Genomic DNA, 23,907 nt, shown 5'->3' with positions numbered 1-23,907 from the left:
AGGTGCTGCCGAATGATTTCTCCATTCACACTGGATTGTAGTCCCAGTTCCTCACATGTCTGGCCACTGTTCGACTAAATTGCTGCCTGAAGATCTTTATTTTGTACATGTGTTGGTCTTCCGGCACTTGGTGTTTTCGAATCTCGCCATCGTCCTTAAACTTGTTAAACCATTGCTGCACTGTCCGCGTCGTCATGATACCCTCACCAAAAACCTGGCATACCTTCTGTCCCGCTGCAGCGGCGTTTGCCCTCCTTTTGAACTCGTTCAGCATACATGCTCTTATGACGGTCTGTGGATGTACCATGTTTCCTCTGTCCTTACGGAAGTTCACGGTGTATCTGAATTGCCACAACCAGGTAGTATGTTGGATATACCCACACTAACAACTGAACTTCGCCTTATTACCACTCAGATTTAACTCGCGGTGTGAGGTCCAATTGAACACAGACCTCGACGAAAAGGGACAGAACTTTCTTGGTTAATTTTATAGTTATGCACAAAAGTATAGCGTTTGGTCCCGGGCAGTAGTTCTTGGTTAAGCATCATAAAAAATACCTTGAATATAATTGATAGAGAATAATAATAATAATAAGCTAAAGTAGTAAATAATAAAGTAGTGTTTTGTTTTCCTGAAGGAAACCAAAATTTCCTTTTTTTTTCAGGCCTCAAAAACACTAGCAGCAACACATTTTCTTGTGCTTTGTACATTGTAGCTGGCCCCCGTCAAAAACGACGGGCCCCTCCTACATAAACTTGCTGGCTACACCCGTGTTGGGCCATTAATTCCGCAATAGTGATGGGTAAATTCCCCGGAAGATATTTTTTCGGGAAAATTCCCAAAATGGGAATTTATCCGGGAATTTATGTCCAATCAGAAAGAAAATTGCATTCTATTACTATATTATGATTTCAAAGTTAAATTAATTTTTATATCACGGCGTATTATTACTGTTGTCCACAGGGGATTCTTTATAATGTATATTCTGAACGGTACTATGTTACTTTATTAACACTTTATTATATTTAGAAAGTACGCATAAATGTATATTTATTTACAATATGGTCTATCATTTAAATATGTGTGAAAAAATTAAATAGTAACAGTTTAAATTTATATGTAAGTGGATTTGCTCAACTTGACTCTATTACTGATATTATAAACACATTAAATTTATAAATGTTATAATTAATTACATTGGGTAAATGCTAGAAGATACATGTCTCACCAATTTATCAACATTTGTGCATACATATTTATGTTCACAAAATTTGCAAGTTACTTACTTATTCTTATATTTTAGCACATAACATTGCCATACAGGGCCTTTCATTCTACCTATATCTCGAAATTCCATACGTTAATTCACATGTAAAAGAAGTCCGTGTACTTCTTCAGAAATTCGAGTAAGAGAGAGGAGACACACCGACGTGTATCACTAATGGTGATTCAGGGTGTATTAATAGTACTTCGTCTCTATTTCTACATAATTCTAAATTACTTAACAAAATGGTTCTTTATCATCATTCGTAAATTAGTACTTTGCTAATTTTGGCTGTTCTTTAGCATTCGGGGACAGGGTAAGTCTTTACTTTGACTCCAACTATGACTTTAATCGGTTCTTATAGGTTCAGTTACTTCCTGGAACTGTTCGTGCCTTTGGTGTGACGTCTTAGTTCATATTTTTCCCACTAGGTGTTTGTGTAGTCATATGGTAGTTTGTTAGTGTGACGTCACATGTTCTGTGTGCATGTATGTGCGTGCTGCTGTTTGTGGCATGCGGGAAGCGCGTAATTGAATTGGTTGAATTGAGTTAGAGAAAACCTATCATAGTTGTGGTCTAAAGCTGAAGATATTTTCGACGTATTGTAAAAGTGGACATTTATTGGTTTCTTGTTTGTAATAATAGCAAGTGTGCTCGGTTTAATAAAACGACGTGTGCGGAAAGGAACATTTTTCAGTAATGTTGAGTATTGCGCATGTGTTCTTGGTATCTTATTTTTTCGTGTGGAATCAGCAGTTATGAGTTCATTATTCATGAGTGTTCTCCTATGGCGAAATGGTGTTTTCTTTTTTTAATTCATATTATTTTTATTCTTGATTTGTTTTGCATTTGAGTATTAGGCAAAGTATTTGGTTTCCTGCTTCTTGTCCTATTGTCTTGTTGAGATGTAATTTATTTTCTTTGTCATGCACTTATTTATGATTAGAGACGAGTGTTTTTTTTTTAAATTTTTCCCTTTTATCTTAGCTTTATAGTAGCGGTGTGATTATTTATTATTATTTTGGATGTTTTTATGGTACTTGATCGGGGGGTTTGGGGGGCGGTAGCCCCCCATTTAGATCTGAATATTCATAGTCACCGCTTCACCTGAATTGATGTTTAGTAACATTGTTGCCCTTGTACTTATAGTATAATTTTTAACATCGTATAGTAACATTGTGGCCCTTGTACTTATAGTATAATTCTTAACATCGTATAGTAACATTGTGACCCTTGTACTTATAGTATAATTCTTAACATTGTACATTACTTTCACTGTGTTAGTAATTGTAATCGGATCACATGAATCGGTTGAAGTCACTGTTTGGCTCAAAGTAAAAATTTGCCGGGGACAGCTTTGCACCTACTTTTTTATTCTATTCCGATGCGTTTGTTTTATGGTTTCATGCGATAAATTACGTTACCAACATTAAATTCAGTGTTGCAGAGCGAGCGTTAGCGAATGAGGGCGGGTTAGAGCCCCGCATAGCACGTTGCTTTCTATCTTCGTTACCAACAATTCACTTTCTTTTCTCACATACATCACTTCCACTTACCTTTCCGTTATGTATAAATCCCCTACTGCCCTAAAAAAAAATGTGTTTTATATTTTCTTGACTATTTGAACATCACTATCAACTCATTTCTTCCATAAATCATCCTACATTTTGCCAGTTTTGGTCCCCCAATTCTAAAGAATTATCTTACTTTTTAGTGCGAACGGAAATGGAACTTTAAAAATCATATATTAGTTATATAAATTACCGTCGAATAATTTTAAAATTTTTAACCTCCAAATTCTTTAAAACATAGAAGTAAATCATAATATATTAAAATAAAGTAATTAGTCACATGGTTCTTATAATTTGGAAGATAAAGTAAAGAAATGGAAATAAATTCCTTCCCGGAAATTTATAGGCCAGGGAGAAAACCCGGGAATATTCCCATTTTTAAATTCCTTCCCACCGGGAATATTCCCACTGCCCATCACTATTCCGGAAATTGGTTTAGGCTGCCACAAATGTATCCTTATAAAAACACATCACATTTTTATGCTTTAAAGAAATAATAAAAAGGACTACCGTTTAGCAAATTTTCTATTTAGAAAATAATCACCGCAAGTATTAAATTTTTGTTACGAAATCTATAAAAATTTGTAGACAGACTCCGCAGTAAGCATCTGGAGTTATGTTTAGCAGAAGGTGTACAAAAGGAGGTAGAAAACATAAAATTTACAGAAGAAATGGATGGTGCAAGTACTTAGAGTTAACATAACCTAACCAAATCTTACCTAATCTAGACTAACTAAGTCTGAACTAACCTAATATTAGTGGCAATGAACTAAATTCTATCATTTTTTTTGAAAATTATGCTGCACCCCTACACTAACGAAATGCAACATACACTAACACGACCTAAACTATTCTAAACTTACCTAAAGTAACCTAACCTAAATTAATGTAACCAGAAATTACCGAAATTGTAAGTTCTTTTTAGAAACAATTGCTGGACCCCTTTTACTATTCATTAGCTGATATCCGTGCAGTAATATCTAAAAGTAAAGTGTAAAGTAGTAAAACTGGTGTACCAGGTAATCTTAAATTAGACACTTGAAAGTAAAACTAGAAGATAGTAAAATTATAAGAATGGCCACACTTTACAGTACCAAAATTTTCGCAGAAAAGAATAATAAAAATATTAAATTGAAATCTGAGTTGTTTATAAATGATTGAATGGTATTAAACGTGGCACGGCGAATTCTTTTGAATTTTTTTCATTTATATTTTATCAATTTCATTCGGCAAAAGTACATTTCTCCATGTATTTCATTACACATTAAAAACGAAACAAGAAAACAGTTCTCACCAATTAACAATTACCAAAAGAAAAACTAATCCAATAATAAAGCCTGGTGACTTGATCGAATTCGCGTAAGCATCAACAAAAATATCACATAAATCTCTCAATCATGTAAATATCCTAAACATATAGCAAAACTATCTATAATAAAACCATCTTAAACCACACAACAGAAAATTATTCTACTTCAGTATAGCGTCTTGCACTGTTGCCAGGGTTGCCTACAGATATTAAAGCCTGTCTCAGACGGGACAGAAGTAAGGCTGCAATTCACGATCTTACTTAACGATCGTGTGAGAGGTAACTTGCCCTTAGGTCAGGTTGAAATTTTCTGCTGTCTTTATTTGGGTCCTGACTTGGAAGAAATAGAAGCAGTTTCTATTTTCTTCTGGACTTCCATACAACTAACAATCAGAAAAGAGTGGCGCCTGACGACATTCAACTTTATTTCTCGCTGTAGTTCCAAAACAATGCTGTCTGGACAAGAGAAACATTAATAATATTAATAGACTCATATGAAAAATATGAATTTTTAGATCATGTGAAGCACGATCTATATATTTTTTTTTTTTAAATCCAAGAATAAAGACCTTAGAGAAGGTATGCAGTGAAGCAAGTAGTGTCCGCCCAAACACAACAAGTGTGAACAAATGTAATGACATCTTTTAAAAGAATAAAAATAGGTTATTTAAGTATGTTGTGCAACTCGTATACCAAAAAATGTAACATGTTTTAAAAAAGCGTGCAGGTTTACTTTTGGCGCATCACTCGAAATAATTGTTCAAAAAATATAATTCTTTTACTAATTTTCTTCTTATTGGTTTCTAAATGATTTGTGCTGGCCGATATGAAAATATCCACAATGGATACTTAAAATTCAAGGGGGTATCATAAGCAATTGTTGAAAAATTATAATTCTTTTACTCTTTGCCTATAAATACAGCGTCCGGACGCATGTATAAAAACTACAGCCCAAAAAAAACAACCTGCGCTAAGTCGCAACTAAAAAGGACGATGATATCTAACCGAAGCTGGAAAGCCCGAGTGTTAGCGAGAGGGTGCGTCAGTGAAGTTGGGTATCCGAATAAGCGAGGGTACTGGAAACAAATGGGTTTTGGCAATCAGACGAGTTTCAATAGCATTTGTCATGGTTTCATACAAGTAGCGTTTCACTTGTAAACAAAATACAACTTCTGTACACTTGTGCAGAAATTCACTGCCTGCGAAAAATAGTTTCTATACAGGCATCTTTCATACGAACTCACTTATTTTATCCGACGTAAAGCATTTGTAATAACTTTACACTCGTAATTCTACACATATAAACAAAATTCAAGTGTGGTACGCGAAAAGTAAACCAGCAGCAGAAACAGAAACAATGAGAGTTAATTGTCATCAATGTTGTATGGCCTTCGTGCAATTTTAAGGAACAGTTCTACAATGGTGGCACAACACAAAAAGTCCAGGTGTAGTTCATGAGAGGAGCTCCCGGCGCGGTACAAGTTTACTTTATGGGTTACGTGGGCATTTTTGTTGGTAGTGAGCTGAGCGGATACACTCAGTATAGTGTGACACAGATGAAAAATTCGACGGAAAATATGCGAACTAAAACAAGTGTTGCAAATTTATGAACTCTAGTAGTTACTATTGTTATAAGAACTATATTGTGCTATTAACTACTATGTATTTAATTACTATTTAAGATCTCTTAATCTATTAATCACTCTTTTTTAATTTCGCTTAGTATGTTTGAACAAGAGAGAGAACTGAGCGAGCGTTGGCGACGTAAGGCAGTTTAACTTAGAAGTAGAAAATATAAGCTCCCACTGGAAATCGAAACCAGGCGTCATAAAAAATGTGAGAAGACAGAACCATATAACCATGATGGAGTATGTTACTTCTCTGAAAGATTTATTTCAGTTAGCACATCTCTCGTATGTGGAGTTCCTAGTTCGATTCCTACTCGCACCAAATCTGTTTTGTGTAGGCACGGGTGTAGCCAGCAGGTTTGTGTAGGAGGGGCCCGTCGTTTTTTAGGGGGGGCCAACTACAAAGACAAAAAAATGTGTTGCTGCTAGTGTTCTTGAGGCCTGAAAGAAAGGAAAATTTTGGTTTTCTTCTCGAAAACTAGAAACACTATTTTAGCTTCTTCTTCTTCATCATTATCATCATCATATTATTATTATCCATAAATTATATTCAAGATAGCTTTTATTATGCTTAATCAAGAACTACTGCCCGGGACCAAACGCTATACTTTTGTGCATAACTATAAAAGTAACCAAGAAAGTTCTGTCCCTTTTCGTGGAGGTCTGTGTTCAATTGGACCTCACACTGTGAGTTGAATGCGAGTGGAGATAAGGCGAACATCAGTTGTTGGTGTGGGTATATCCAACATACTAAAGCTCGTCCAGCGTTTGGTCTGTACTGTGGCTGCTTATGCGCTTTTACTTCTGCGTACTTACCCTCTTAAAGAGAACAGATTTCACTACTGTAGTTTATCTTTAAAAATGTTAAATATTTACCGACGATACAAAAATAATTTTCATAACTTCTCTTTTCCTTATAAAGTATTTAATTAGCTTTTAATAGCTAGTTTTTGCTTTTTAAACTTGAAGGGGGAAGACACGATAAGCGTAATAGCTGCTAGAACGTTGCCACTCCATTTGTACGTGACTAAAACTGTCTGCTCAAAGATAGCATTTCCAACTGCCGAAAAATTTCACCGTAGTGTCAACCTACATTCGTGAGCTCATTAGTATTGTCACTTCCACTGATTTCACGTAGCTAAAAAGAAATAAAAGTACGGTCAGAAAGAATTGAATGAAATCTTTCTGATTTTTGGAAAAAAGTAAAATTTCTTTCCATCTCCTTTTCTTTCTTTTTTTCTATCTCAACCAAAGAGAAATATTTTAATCAAAAAGGAAAGAGAGCAGAAAAGGAGTTGTAGCTTAACGTGAGATTCGAACAACTTGTGTCCGCACCTGGAATCGAACCCGTGACCCTTTCCTTACAAGGCGACGAGCGTAACCACTCATCCACAGGGGACACTGAATAAGAAGGCAGTAATAATTTCAGGGGATGATCTGCAGGATGATTTTTCAAGTACGAAATTACCATCTCAGGTAGTTCAGTTTTATTAGGTCAATATTATTATTATTATTATTATTATTATTATTATTATTATTATTATTATTATTATTATTATTATTTAACAAAGCTACAGCCATAATCCATATTTTTCCAAAACTATTAACTTGCATTGTATTAAAAATAAACGCTAAGTATTAAACTTTTTAGGCCTAGCACTGATCCATGAAATTTTTCTCGGTACATCTGAGTTCGATTATTTAGATATATTCCTCGTCGGGAAGGAATTTTTTAGCGAGAATTACTGTAGGACACATTTCATATTTCTTCTTTCATCTTTCTTGTATTGAAATTTCTTTGGGAGTTCGAAACTGACCGATGTTTGTTGGGTTTTATAATAGTATAGGTTTCAGAAACTACACCAGGAAATAGGGAGACGGTTTGTTGCGGTGGGTAGGACTAATTGCTTACCTACTGTATCATCTATTGTCGCGCTAGATGACTCATCTGACTCCAGTCAAAATTCTTCTCTGTTGTGTCTGCTATTGTGCAGTGTGTGAGGGAGTGTGGTCTCTGAGCATTCGGCATTTTGTTGATTGTGTTTATTTACGTACTGTGCTGTTCTGGGAACAAAATCGGGTGTGTCTGTGTGTGTATAGGTGTGTGGGTGTGTGTTCAAATATATATCAAAATGGAAGAAGTTACAGCCAGCACCTCTTTTAAGCGTAACAGTGGTCAAGTGTTGAAGAGCTAAGAAAGGGCTATTGTGATGAACGTGTTTAATTACTTAAAGCAGAAAAACCCGGGTAAAAGTATAAGCTGGTTCGCGAGTGAAACAGCTGAAGCCACGAAAACTTCCAGGACAACTGTTTTCAAAATTCGAAGCGAGTTATAACGTGGACCTTTAGTAACACCGAACAAGAAGCGATTAAGAAAGAAAATTGCAAAGAACAGTCGATTTGTAAAATATAATGAATTTGTTAACAGTGTGATCAGACAAAAAGTCCATAAGTTATTCTTTAGAAATTTGCCACCAACACTCAATTCCGTTCTCAAGCAGGTGAATTCAGATCAGGGGCGGATCCAGGACCGACTTCTGGGGGCCGGTGGGTTGTCATACTGCTACTTTTAAGGGCTCCAAACTTTGGGATGGGTTTTATTTATATATATATAAAAAAAGGAAAGTTACCCCGATCGCCCCCCCCCCTTGATCCACCCCTGATTCAGATCCCGATTGGCCGAACTTTGAAAGATCCACGTTCCATGTACGTTTAAAAGAGCTTGAATTTGTTCATGAGAAAAGACAAAGTAAGGCCATGCAGAGAGGATATTGTGTCGTTGCGTCACAAATATCTACGGCAAATAAGAAAATTTCGAAACCAAAATAGAAACATAGTATACATGGGCGAATCGTGGGTAAATATTGGGATTGCCGTAAATAAAGAGTGGAAAGACAAAACATATCGAAGGAATTGATTCTTTGGAGTGCAATTGATTCAATGTGATAAGTTGTTTATTATTATTATTATTATTATTATTATTATTATTATTATTATTATTATTATTATTTATTAATCGTCGTGGTGGTGGATATTTTACTACGTGAGTTGGCAACATCAGCCGGCAGTATAATAGAAGCGCGATCTGTTCTGCATTTGCTTTTAAATCTCAACTTGGCATCGCTGTTCCCATAAGACAAACAGTCCACTCTTAACTCTGGATAAGCTAGTGGATATACCTGGTTGTGGCAATTCAGATACACCGTGAACTTGCGTAAAGACAGAGGGAACATGGGACATCCACAGAGCGTCATAAGAGCATGTATGCTGAACGAGTTCAAATGGAGGTCAAACGCCGCTGTAGCGGGACAGAAAATATGCCAGGCCTTTGGTGAGGAGGTCGTGACGACGCGGACAGTGCAGCGATGGTTTAACAAGTTTAAGGACGATGACGAAACAGCCGAAAACACCACGTGCCAGAAGACCAACACATGTACAAAGCGGAACTGGGACTACAATTCAGTGTGGGGAAACAATTCGGCAGCACATCCATCAACTTGGGAAGCACTACAAGTTGGATCGATGAGTCCCACATGTTTTGACTCCGGGGCAGAAGGAAACGCGGCAGTCGCCTGTGTTTATTTACTGTTTCGGAGCCATTTCTGGACAGGGCGTTGACATGTGATAAAAAGTGAGTCATATACAAAGCTCCACGGCGCCGTCATCATTGGTTAGCATCCCATGAACCGATTTCAAAACAGCCGAAACCAGCACTGTACCAGAAGAAGGTCCTTCTGTGTGTTTAGTGCATCGTGCATCGGGAACTGCTACCAGATGGTCAGAGTATAAATGCAACTGTGTAGTGTCAGCAGTTGAGCTGTGCTCAAGGGAAAACTCAAAACTCTGGAGCCATCACTTCTGAATTGCAAATGAGTCCTCGTTTACGGGACAACGCTAAGTCCCACGTGATTAGGATGACTCAGGACACCATTCTCCGCCTTGGATGAGAAACAATATTGCAACCACTATATTCAACTGGGATTGCACCGTCCGATTATCACCTGTTCCATTCTTTGGACAATCACCTTAGAGGACGCCAGTTCAAATCTCTAGTAAAAGTCCAAAATGCACCTGATACTTTCTTCATTTAACGGCCCACCAAGTTCTACCGCGATGGATTCCATGGCCTTCCAGATCGTTTTCAGAAGGTCGTCGATGCTGATGGGGACTATTTTTGATCTACCAGGTTAGGTGACATATCGATGTTCGAAGGTGATGGGTGAAAAAGCAACAAAACTTTTCTTGGTTACCTTTACATTTAAATTTAAGACCTTGTATACAAAACCTATCTACATAACATTGATTTTCTTTGAAATTTCACTTAGTTTGTTTACGGTTTCCTGACAAAAATATTTATTTATTATTCGTGACTTAAAAACATAATTATTTTATTACACTGAGTAGAAATAAAAGAGAGAGCGAATGAAATCCGAATTGAATAAAAACATTGTTTCTCACCAAATTTTCCATCCTCTATGTCTTTTAAAACACTTGTTAAAGCGTACCTTGTTAAAACGCTTGTCTTCAAACTATCAAATATAAATCGCAGTAAATTGTGTAATCTGCTGTCACAAAAAAAGTATCCTATTTTTCGATCGGTATAAGGAAGAGATACTATACTATTTTTCGATCGGTATGGAAAAAATATTTCTCCTTACTATTTTACCATAAATTATTAATTGTCAATGAACTTTTAAAAGAATGAAGCGAGATAATTTTACTATGATGTTTTAAAAGCTGGTCATTTGGGAGGGCCTGGCCCTGATGGGCCCCCCTTGGCTACACCTCTGTGTGTAGGACGCACACAAAACACGATATGCGGTCTTTTCTCATGGTTCTTCTGCTTCCTCCCGCTTTCTTTATTTGATCATTTTTATTAATTTTTATCATTCTTCCTTAGTCTCGGACGATAATCGTGAAACGTTAAACTAAAATTTAAAATAACTGATGCAACTAAATAGATATAAAATAACCTGTTTATTATAATGATTTTTTCTGAGTTGAGTAATATATTATTTTCAGCCTTATGTTAGGAGAGGCACGGCAGATCAGTGGTAGAGCGTTTACTTCTGAATCATGCTGTCCCTTTTCCGATCCCCGGCCAAGTAAGTTTGTGGTGGACAACATCGTGTCCGTGGGTTTTGTCGGAGTACTTCCGTTTCCTCCCAGATTCTCATTCCACCAATTCTTCTAACGTTATTCCTTTGCCTAAACCACCGTTATATATATATATATATATATATATATATATATATATATATATATATATATATATATATATATATATATAGGGCTATATTAGCATTCTTGGTTCTTTATCTGATGATCCCATGTTCAAGTCCATTTATCGTGTCTGTGGTTTTTCAAGATGTTTTCTTCAAGCTTCATTAGACGAATGAAACGTTTCACTAAGTAGTGACCAACTTTCTTCCACGTCGTTTTATGCTGTTAATTGTTGGTTTTTTTCAGTATAAATGACCGTCTCAGAATGTATCAGGAACTTGATTAAGGATATAAATAAACATTAGTGTTCGATATAAGCTCAGTGTATGCAAAAAGATATGAGGTGTTATAGTCAACTCAAAAAAAAAAAAAATTACTTTGGTGAAAGTGCATTTTAAAATGTCTTCATATGAGCATATTCAACAAAATGTTCATCTATCAATTAGTTATTATTATTGGTGGTGATTTGAGTTTAGCGTCCTTTTCAGCACCAAAGTTAAGTGAAACGTGAACCTACAATTTAGCATAGGATGAATATTACATGAGCTTCCACGAGAATCGAATTCTGATCTACCGCGACAAATAGTTAATAGTATTGTTTAAGTTCTGTTTTTATTAATTCTTTGAGTAAATAAGAGGGCACGGTGGCTCAGTTGTAGAGCGCTTACCTATAGTATGTGAGGTCCCTGGTTCGATGCTCGCACAAGTAAGCTTGTGTTGAACAACATCGTGATCTTGGGTTTCCTCTGGGTACTCCCGTTTCCTCTTACTTTCTCATTCAACCAATTTTTCCATTATTCATTTCCTTTAATCATAGTCTTCCTTAGCCTAACAGGCATATTCGCGGGACGTTAAACTTAAAGATTTTATTTCATTTCATTTTGAGTAAATAAAAAAGCAGACCCAATGTTGTTGGCCCTTCTACCCGAAACACATTATAAGTACAAAAGTTGTTTGAAATTAAAATAGGCCTATATTGAAAATAATTGTCCTTTTTAGATTTCATAAAGATTATATGTGTAAATAAGAAGTTTTCTTAAAATACCGGTCAATGCTTAAATGTACTATGAAATTCACCATAAACTTAGTAGCTATGTGAGTATCACTCTATATCAGAGTAGTGAAATGTTCTCAGTTATTGCAACGCTCTTCTTCAAGACGACAAGAGTTTCAACCAATAGGGGTTGTCAACACATTACACACCCCCAGAGCGACTGTCAACAGAGCTGAGTTGCCATAGTTACACATCTGCCACCGAGAAGAAATCCCATTCATATTCTTCATTTCTTAAGATTCGCGCGGGCTGAAAGGAAGTTTACCTCGCGCTCTTCTCAACAGATGAAAAGAAAAGAGAGAAAAAATGGGGAGAGAAGTGGAGAAAATGGGGAGAGTGGGGACTCCGTAACCATAAATACGCTTTATCCAAGAATATTAATTTAAAGTTTTTACTATAATCATTTGAACATAATGCCTTATAATGATATACAAAGGAACATGCAATTCTAACAAACAACATTTTTTTATTATTGAGAAATGAAAAATAAAATGTCGTGGCGACAAACTCACTTGGTGTACAATGGATATTAATCTTCATCGTCTTTTCCATCATGGAGAGCTAATATTGATATAATCATCATCATCATCATTGCTGCTGTCACTGTTTCCTAACAGTGTGACACATTTGTTGACAATTTTTAAAAATTCTTCGTGTTGTCCAAGCCTTTTGTATTAAGTCCCATTCATGTTTCATTACATTATTCCAGAATAAATTGTCAACTTTGTCTATTGCATCATAACAAAGTTTTTCGACATTCTTTAGTGCAAAATTAGTGTTCTTTCGTGTTACATAACTCTTTAAATGTACCCTTATCATATCAATTGCATCGATATGACAATTTTAAGTAGGATTGTAAGTAGTGTTGCGCAGGCCCATAACTAGATAGGGTTAAGGAACCTTCCCCCCACTTTTCGTGGCCCCCTAGACCTTAACACCAAATGCTATTATTAATACAAAAAACACAATTTAGCTATGTGTAAGAGAATTTTTAATGACTTGGGCCCCCTAACATATTCATGTCCCCCCAAAACCCTTGAGGCTGGTTGGGGGCCTGTGTTGCGCACGAGACGAGTGCATTTTCAAATTAGAGAGGAGACTAGAAACATACAAGTAATGATCCTTATATCGTTATCAAGACGAGACACCTTTCAAATCTAATGGGAAACTAGTTCACCCGCGAAGGGAAATGAAAACGATACTTATAATTAGGACCTAGCAGAAAAATGTTTTTTTTTTTTTTAATATTTTAAACTTCTTATTTTGATAGACATTTTTATTTCTATACTTTGTTACCAAATACAGCAAGGAATTTAAACAAATAAAGATTAGTTTAAAAAAAAAAACATTTGGAATAAAAGAAGAAGAAACTGGTGAGAAACTGCAAATTGAAACACCAGAAGCAAAGCAATAATGAAAAACTTATTGGAAACCGGAAATTAATTATGGGGATTACAGGCAAGAGGATGTGATAAAAGGTGTCGTGATATAAAATGAGATGAGAAAGCCCAGTTTATTGTATCGTTAGAAAGTCTTTCGTAGTATTTCATCTTCAGTGATTATTGTTTTACGGAATCAAAGTGCACGAGAATTTAAATTCATTATTATAATAAAAGAATAGCAGAATATATACCTGAACGTTCCAGTATACAGTATATACTTAACGTGCAAAAAACTCATACAGATCCTAAATACTAACAGACACATGTAATTTGCAAACAGCTTTACAAAACATACTGAAATTAAATTTTGTATGCACTACAAACACAATATCAAATTATTCTGAGTGAACAGAATCTTTCGCCCTTCTAATTTTTGGCGTTTGGGTAAAAGGAAGAGCGAAGGCTGGAGAGGGAGGGTAGGGTGAGAACATGGCAACACCGGCTTATCAGAGAGAAAGTGGGGAGTATTCAGAGCGCCTAACTGACCCTAGCGCTACGTAGAAATGGGTGTTCAGACATAACGTCATTTGTGTCGTACTTACCTATACTAGAAAATTGCTCTTTCTTTATTTTAGCTTTCCGCGCCTGATAATTGTCCTCATTTACATATGTGGACAAGTCATTTGATTTTCAGTTTTACAATCTGGTGGTATACAAGGATCTACAGACCTTTCTTCAGCTGATACAGAATCCCTCTTTTTCGTATCTCACTGAAGAATTTTCGAAGTTACTAATTTCAACTACTTATGGAATTCTGAATAGTCCACTCTGTAGATTTTTTTTTATATAGGAACGTGGATCTTCTGTATGTAGTTCATTATTCACCATTGAAAATACGGTGCTTTACTGTGCATTATTGGGGCGAAGAATTCACTCCCTGACCAGCAGCTCCCCTTTACTCTTTCTCTCTCGTTTTTTGGGGGGAGGGAAGGGGGGATTTTGTGTCAACAATGGAGCAGATATCACTGCTACAGCTATTTCATCTTCGAGTGAACTCATATTCTGAAATAAATAAACAATAATATTTACAATTACGACAGTTGATTGCCTTGTGCATAACACATTCTTCAAGCGTTTCTGTCTGTTTAATACACCGACCACGAGAGGCTCTGTTGGTAAAACCTACCTAGTTTTAAGGATCGTCTGAGAACCCTACATCACCTCAGGATAAAAGAAATTGTAAGGAAGTTTGATTTACACACTGTTAAGCAAGCAACACTGTTAAGTTGTAGCCTGTATTGAGGCCTTAGTTCAGATCCATGTGAGACGGGCTTAACTAAAAATAACACCTATGGCTGAAATTCACAGCGTAAATGTAATTGAAGAAAAATGCCTAGCCTCGAAACATATACCTACCAAGAAAGGAACATAGTATACAAATTTGCTGTCTAACAAATTAATGTTATTAATAATACTGTACTATTACAGTTGAAGGAGTTTGAATAACCGCAATGCAAATTTCGGGACAACATCGGTTATGGGGACCTGTACCCATTTTCAAATGTTTAAACACATTCGATAGGGCCAGAATCCCTAACCAAGAAATCGAAACAATTACTTATCGGAACCTGCCCCTTCCCATCCATAACCCACATTGAATAACCGACAATTGTTGTGGGAACCTCTACCAATTTTCAATTATTTTCCCTCGTTGGATAGGGCCCCACTCTCTAACCAAGAAACTGAAACAAATTTATTGTCGCAACCTCCCCCTTCCCCTCCATAACCGACAAGGGTTATGACAACTTCTCCCAATTTTCAATTTTTCCCTCATTCCATAGTGCCCCACTCCCTAACCAAGAAATCGAAACAGTTTCTTGTCGGAACCTCCCCGTTCCCCTCAATAACTGATATAGAAAAACCGGCAAGGGTTATGGGAACCTCTACCAATTTTCAAACTTTTCCCTCATCCGATAGGGCCCAACTCCCTAACCAAGAAACTGAACCAAATTCTTATAAGAACCTCCCCCTTCCCCTCCGCAACAGACAAAAGTTATGGGGTCATCTACCAAATTCCAAATTTTTCCGTCATTCGATAAGACCACACTCCCAAACCAAGAAACTAAAACAATTTCTTGTCGAAACCTCCCCCTCCCCCTTCATAACCCACATAGAATAACCAGCAAGGGTTATGAGAACCTATACCAATTTTCAATTTTTTCCCTCATTCCATAGGGCCCCACTGTCTAATCAAGAAATCGAAACAGTTTCTTATTGGAACCTCCCGTTAACCTCCATAACCAACATAGAATAATCGACAAGGGTTATGGGAACCTCTACCAATTTTCAAATTTTTCCCTCATCCGATAGGGCACACTCCCTAAACAACGAAATCGAAACAGTTTCTTGTCGGAACCTCTCCCTTCCCCTTCAAAACCGACAAAGGATAACCGACAAGAGTTATGGAAACCTCTACCAGTTTTCAATTTTTTCCCTCATTCCATAGCGCCCCACTCCCTAACCAAGAAACCAAAACAGTTTCTTGTCGCAACCTCCCGTGAACCTCCATACCTGACATAGAATAACGAACAAGGGTTATGGGAACCTCTAACAATTTTCAATTTTTTCCCTCGTTGGATAGGGTCTCATTCCCTAACCAAGAAAATGAAACAAATTTCTTGTCGGAACCCCCCTTCCCCTCCATAATTTATATAGAATAACCGAGAAGAGTTATGGGAACCTCTACCAATTTTCAAATTTTTCCCTCATCCGATAGGGTCCAACTCCCTAACAAAGAAACTGAAACAATTTCTTATAGGAACCTCCACCTTGCCCTATATAAACGACAAGGGTTATGGGGGTCATCTACCAATTTCCAAAATTTTCCCTCATTCGATAAAACTCCACTTCCAAACGAAGAAACTAAAAAAAATTCTTGTCGGAACCTCCCCCTTCCCCTCCATAACCCGCATAGAATAACCGACAAAAGTTATGGGATCATCTACCAATTTTCAAATTTATTCCCTCATTCGATAGGGCGTCACTCCCTAACCAAGAAAATGAAACAATTTCTTGTCGGAACCTCCCCTTAACCTCTATAACCGACATGGAATAACCGACTAAGGTTATGGGAACCTCTACCAATTTTCAAATCTTTTCGCTCGTTGCATAGGGAACCACTCCCTAAACACGAAGTCGAAACAGTTTTTTGTTGGAACCTCTCCCTTCCCCTTCAAAACTGGCAAATTATAACCGACAAGAGTTATGGAAACCTCTACCAATTTTCAAATTTTTGCCACATTCGATAGGGCCCAACTCCCTAACCAAGAAACTTAAACAATTTCTTGTCAGAACAAAAGGTTATGAAGAAGAACAAATGAAAAAGTCGAGGAGGAGCAGTTCGGGTTGAGAAGAGTCAAGGGCACAAGAGATGCAATTGGATTATTAAGGGCGGTCGGTGAAAGATTTATAAATAAAAAGGAAAGAAGTGTATGTTGTATTTATTAATCTAGAAAAGGCTTTTGATCGCATGAATTGGGAATTGTTGTTGGAAGTTCAAACGAGGATAGGTTTGGAATAAAAAGATGGAAAACTCATAAGAAACTTATACATGACCCAACAAGTAAGTGTTAGGATAGGGGAAGAACTGACAGAAGAGGGTGCAATTGAAAGGGGAGTTCGACAAGGATGCTGCCACCCGCCAATACTATTTAATGTCTATCTAGAAGAGATAGTGAAAAAGAGCCTATATGATGATGATGATGACGTTTCGGTAGGAGGTAGATGCATAAGATTTGCAGACGATATGGCGCTTGTTGCAAAATCCGAAAAGAAAATCGATAAAATGTTAGAAAAAATCAGGAAGGGTTTTGAAGAATATAGGATGCAAATAATGTTAGAAAGACAAAAGCCATGGTGATTGGAACGAAGGGGTATGTGTCAAATATAAAAGTGGGAGGGACAAAATAGAACAAGTGAATATTTTTCAATATTTGGGAGTATTCTTAGTAATGACATAAAGTGCGAAAGTGAAATAAAAGCAAGGACAGGCATGGCGAAAGAAGCCTTTAGGAGGAAGAAACGTCTGTTTTGTGGGACCTTGAATAAAGAGTTGAGAAAAGACTTATAAAATGCTTTGTGTCGAGTGTTGTTCTGTATGGGGCGGAAATGTAAACATTACGTAAAAGTGATGAAAATCGGCTACAAGCCTCCGAAATGTGGGTGTGGAGAAGAATGGAAAGAATTAGTTCGGTCGAGCGGAAAATGAATGAGAGTGTGTTAGAAATGGTGGGGGAGAAAAAAACACTTTTATGTATTGTCAAGAAGAAGATGAGAAATTGGTTGGGACATTTCCTAAGAAAAAATTGTATCATGAGGGACGTCCTAGAAGGTATGGTGGCGGGAAAGAGAGGGAAGGTCGAAGAAGACTACAATTAATGAATGATACAAAAACAGAAAGATCATACGTGAAGAGGAAAAGGTTAGCGGAGGACCGTGGAGAATGGAAGCTTCTCAGCTGCGGCAAGTGATCTGCCAATAAGGGCAGAATACCTATGATGATGATGATGATGATGATGATTCAAAGAAACAAAGTGTCGGAACATTGTACTAAATAAAGAAAATGAACCATCCCGAAGAAGTTTCCACTGCTAGCCTAGTAACTCATAGGTTGGACAATGAATTTTGTTCCGTGTTGATACAACACGTAGAACACAGTGTTAAAGTATTTTTAAAATGAGGATATCAAGTGATAAACAGACACACCAATAGATGATAACTTCAGTATTCACTCATCAAGATTGCAAGAAATTTAGGATACTAAATAATACAGATAAAATAAATTGCAAAATACTTTGTATTTTGTTGCAATATTTTAGATTCCTGTCAATTATTTGCAATGATGTTGATGTACACTTATACACCCTCCATTCCAAAAGAAACCGAACTTTTTTAAAAAACAAAAAAGCAATGTACATTTTGGAACAAATCATTTTTATTAATCAATGTATTCCCCTTCTGCATCGATACACATATTTGCACGCTCCAACAAGTTGTCAAACGACTTCTCCATGTCCTTTATTGGAATGCTCTTTAGGACGGCGGTCGTCGCCTTCTCAATGGCATCAATCGATGCGTGCCACTTTCCTTTCATCGCCAAATGCAGTTTCGGGAACATATAGAAATCGCACGGAGCGAGATCTGGTGAATAGGGCGGATGATGCAACCGAATAATGTAATTTTTGACCAAAAATTCAGTTACAAGTCGCGAACGATGTGATGGTGCATTATCGTCCAAAAGAGCCCAACTGCCGATTTCGCGATATTCGGGCCGAATACGACGAATTCTTGCCAGCAAACGCTTCATGTCGCCCAAGTAAAACTCTCCAGTGACTGTCTGTGACGATTTTTTGTTATGTTTGATGAATTCACGCACTTTTTCGATGTTTTCTTCCGATAATCCGATTCTGGGACGGCCTGAGCTTTCGTCATCATCCAGCGTCTCTCTACCGGTTTGAATCGCCTGAACCACTCGTAAACTTGCGTACGGGATAGACACTCATCACCATATGCATTTTGTAGCATTTGGTGCGTTTCACTAAAAGTTTTACCCAGTTTAACACAAAACTCAATTGCAGCTCGTTGTTTGAAACTCATTTTCCGACCGATGTACACAACACACTGACAGTTGAAACGCAATAACTTTGTTGCCGTGCATCCAAATGTCATGACATTTATACCAGTTGTCAATGAGGGACTACGCCATCTACCGGTAAAATATTACAACAGATGGCACTAGTGGTACTATTTGTTTTCAAAAGTTCGGTTTCTTTTGGAATGGAGGGTGTATAGTACCGTAAGACACAAAATATGAAAAGAGTTGCACAGCCCTTTACAGGTAAAACCATGAACTGTAAAGGGAAAATTTCGACTGTCACCGCAAGATAGAACACCTAACTGTATTTTGGCTATACCATCAGTTCTAATTACCCGGAGGATTTATTGTTGTAGAGGTAGAGAAAGCATTCACTGTAAAGGCCGACAAAATTTGAAAGATATCATGTACAAGAGATTCCCCTCAAAGTCAAGTCAGTTTCGTAGAATACTACTGTGAATAGTGGGATTTTTGAATCAATAGTTGAAATTGGAGTGTGAAACGTTTTAAAGTCATAAAAATGATAAAACTGGGAGAAGGCAGTTTCAGCATCTAATCGGGGTTACTTTACACCGGTCCAAAGTAAGCCCTTAGATATGAAATTACTACTGTTGGTACATCCCGCCTTCAAATTTTAGATAAATTTTCTACCTAGGTAGATGTCGGAATGGATTTCTTATTGAAAAATAAATTACGAACAGTGACGGATCCAAAAAATAATTTGAGAGGAGCTTCAGTCATCAAAGCTTAGATTTTCTCAATCACTAAACGTTTGGGGATCTTGAAGCTTATACGCATAGGAGTGACTAACATTAGATTTTTAAAAAAAGATAAATAATGCAATTTTCGTCGGCTTCAGCCTGAAAGCCCAAACCTAGTAAATGAAGGGCTCGGTGCAATAAGGAGCTAACCCTCACTTTTGTCAAAATTGAGATAAACAGTGTACTACATTAGGCATGAAGGTCTGCTTCATTCATCAACAGATGGTGCTTGTGCTGTGTCGTCATCGCGCGCAATCACGTGATATCCTTCTTGAGAAGAAACGTACAAGCGGAAAGTTGTGTGCATCAAGGTGTTAAGCCACAGGAAAATGTCAGTTATCGAGAATGTTATGCAAAGCACCTCCGCACATATTAGTGTTTCTGATGAAGAAGATGGCCCCCTACTCGGTGAAAACAGCTTTGATGACCCAGAGTATGTGTTTGGAGTGTCAAGCAACAACAGCACCGACTCTGAGGTAAGAAACGAGTTTTATTTTTGTTATTTTGTTAAAATGTTGGTTAACACCTTATTGCCTCAGATATAGGCTTGTAAAAAACGGTCTTTAAGTGTGAGTTTTTACGTGCATCTTAATACGCAAATCAATTCCCTATGCATTCGTCAGGACTCTAGCGAGTTGGTACAGAAAAATCTTGAACTTTTTCTGATGACAACAGCTGCTAATATATAATGAATGTTGGTTAGCGCCATATTGCTGAAATAATTAACCACAAAGAAAGCGACATTACACATGTACATTTTTCTCTGATTATGACAAATTCTGACAATGTAGCGTCAAGAACGGTGCTGTAAATGCTATGAAATGAGAAAGGTAATAAAGCAATCATGTCAGGACAGTGTTGCCACAGTCCTAGGTCTGAAGGGAGCTGAAAAATAGTACCAAATTGAAACAAAAAGGGTTGAATTTATTCCAGTGTAATACATGACTCTGTAACACGAAACTAAAATAAGTAAATTTCTAGACCTCCCCCCCCCCCCTCTTTCAAGGGTCCAAATCAACGCGTCGATACAGATCTATAAAACGGAGAAATGTTCGGGTATCTTTATATACGTCAATATGGCGTAATTAGAAACAACTTACCGCGGTAAGGCAGGAATTATGTCAATATATTTTTCGTGCTATTTTCGTTTGGTGTAAAATCTTTGCAACGACGCATAAATTATAGACTTATTTGAGCATAGGCTGGTTTTCTTCAGAATATTCAACACTTGGTTCAACGTATTTGTGTGTTATTATTATTATTATTATTATTATTATTATTATTATTATTATTATTATTATTATTATTATTATTATTATTATTATTATTATTTTAAGAATATATTTCCACAACACTGTTACTTTCTCGTCTAGTTCATACGGGGCTCGGATGCGCCAATGTATCGTCATTTATTTCCTGGTATAGTTTCTAGCGTTAAGCGATGCAACGTCAAAGAATGAATGTCCAACAGCATTTTTTAAGAGTCCAACACACAGTATGAGTACTGTAAAATGTAGGAAAAGTCTTATTGACAGTTTTGAAAATGTGAGAAGTATTTGTTACATTGGGTACAATTGGGTACAATTGTACCAACTTTTTCACAAAAGGGGATGAAAATGGGCCGTTGAATGACAAAGTGCTGAATTTGGTACAATTGCACCAAGTGTGACAACACTGTGTCACGATAAATGATCAGAATTGTTTTGTCATTTTCAATAATGAATTTGTTTCGAATATTTATGATTTTCGAGTGGATTGTACAGTCAGTGACAAAAGTTCTTTCCATTTCGTAAAATTATTTTGGGAATAATGCTAGTGTGGCTGGAATGTACAGAAAATTACAGTCTTTTCAATTTGCTAAAAATGTATTCAAATTTCCCTTACATTCTGAAGTTATTTACGAAACAATTTTCATCAAATGGAAATAATTTTTGTTACTGACTAGGATTTTTGCTAAATTTTGCGCACGCAGAATAGCAGTGGGGTTGAGACGTCATATCGGTTTAGAAATACAGTAGATTCAATAGCACTATGGCCAGAATATTTTCATTAGGTATTTCTAATTTCCTGTTGTAAAGAACCTAGTGTGTATTTATTAAAATCGTACTCTTATCCTTTTCAGAATGACCTTCACATCACAAGGACGACAGAGGGATCTCCAATCAAACGTCCTCCAGCCAGAAAGAGACGATGTGAGAGGGATAACTGGGAGAGAGTGAAGCGTAAGAGAAGAAGAAATAAAGGGGAGCAATATACCTCCAGTCATTCGAAGGATGTTGTTTCAGCCAGGAAAGTGGGTGAACCATGTAAATGTCCAAAAAATTGCTGGAAAAAAATTAAAGGGGACATAGAGTTTATTTTTCATTCATTCTGGGACTTGGCTGATTATGCAACACAAAACACCTACCTCATGCAAAATATGAGAATTCAGAATACGAAACGTTCCTACACAAAAGGACAATCTTCGAGGAGATCATTCACGTTTTCTTATAATTTGAAAATTAATGGTGTAGATGTTAGTGTGTGCAAGAAGGCCTTTCTTGCAGTTCATGGACTTCACCGCAGCAGAAAACGAATACAGCTACTTCAGGAACAAATCAAGGGTGGAAACATCACAGCCAAAAGTGATGGAAGGGGTAGGCATCACAACCGGCCAAATGCTTTTACAGAAGCCAGTTTGGAATCTGCAAGGAAGTTTATAACATCCATACCGAAATATGCCAGTCACTACAGCCGGAGCCAAAACGCGAACAAGCAGTACCTGGACTGCGATCTCACGATAAATTCTCTATATGAGACAAAGTATATTCCGTGGTGTGCATCTCAGCAGACAACGTCCATTAGTTCTGACAGATTCCGAAGGCTTTTTTGTGAGGAATTTTGTATAGGGTTTAAATTACCTAAGTCAGACACTTGTTCCTTTTGCGACTCGAATAAAATAAATTTGGATCATGCTAAATCTGTACATGATGAAAACGAAGCCAAACAGTTAGAAGCCAGTAGAGCGCTACACCTAGCTAGGGCAGAAGCCGCTAAGGAGAAACTCACCTATCTCTCACAGCTTGCTTCTTCAGATCCTACGAAATATCATGTAATCTGCGTTGATTTACAAAAGACCCTCCCAACTCCAAAATTAACGGTTGGTCCTGCTTTCTACAAAAGAAAACTCTGGAGTTATAATTTCGCAGTTCATGATTGTGGCTCGGACATTGGCTTTATGTTTCTCTGGAGTGAAAATATAGCTAAACGCGGTTTCTCTGAAATTTCTAGTTGCATACTTAAATACATTATGGGAAATAACGTGCAAAGTGAAGAACTTCATATTATTAGTGACAATTGCAAAGGGCAAAATAAGAATTGGACCTTGATTGCCTTATATGAAGCACTGCTTCGGTGTGGACGATTTAAGAAAATTTTTCATCATTTTCCAGTCGTAGGCCACACACAACTGCCATGCGATCGTGATTTTGGCCGCATAGAACTGTACGCACGTAGGCATCACCCCATTGTGTATACAACAGATGAGTGGGCACATGTAATCAGCAGTGCCAACAGAAAGAAGAAATTTCATGTAACTCGCATGCAGCAAACCGACTTCAAGGATTTCACACCACTTGTGTCATCAATTTCCAAGAAAATAACCACAGACACCAAACAGCCTCTCAAGTTTTCAGATGCAGCCGTGTTTAAGATGGAATCAGCTACTCCCTATGTTTTGCATGTAAGCTATTCGTACCAGAAGGAAGCACCTGTATGGACTACGTGCAACCTAAAGAAACGAGGCCGCCCACAGCCAGAAGTGAACCTCAACGATTTGCCATGCAAGTACCAGGAAGGAATTCCTATAGATATCCGGAAATACTCTGATCTAATGTCTCTGTTGGAATGGATCCCCCCAATATACCATAATTTTTATCGTAGCCTTGTTCCGACGGAAGTAGCTGGAGAAGAGTGTGTAGAAATGTTGGATGGACTTGATGATTGATGCATAAGAAGGGTCAACCTTGGTTGAATTCAATGTAATTTGTGACCTGCAATAATATGCCACTATTTCATGTCAG

At 37.1% G+C, this 23,907-nt stretch overlaps 1 protein-coding gene across 6 annotated transcripts in view; it reads right to left on the bottom strand.

Moving 5' to 3' along the window:
• The window catches only part of LOC145681054 (uncharacterized), a 221,069-nt gene that overhangs the window by 132,667 nt on the left and 64,495 nt on the right, over positions 1-23,907 (bottom strand). For 3 of the 6 annotated variants that reach the window (XR_014130716.1, XM_081752398.1, XM_081752399.1), the window contains exon 1: positions 4,131-4,357. The exons of 1 other annotated variant lie outside the window; for it this stretch is intronic. The gene's annotated coding sequence lies outside the window, so the exon portion shown is untranslated. Of the gene's footprint in view, positions 1-4,130; positions 4,358-23,907 lie in introns of those variants that run through there. 2 more of the 6 variants (XM_081752394.1, XM_081752395.1) reach the window with 2 other exon arrangements.

This window comes from Thermobia domestica, chromosome 3, assembly GCF_964235325.1.
Source record: "Thermobia domestica chromosome 3, izTheDome1.hap1.1, whole genome shotgun sequence".
Lineage (NCBI taxonomy): Eukaryota > Metazoa > Arthropoda > Insecta > Zygentoma > Lepismatidae > Thermobia > Thermobia domestica.
This window is presented reverse-complemented; position numbering and strand designations above follow the sequence as displayed.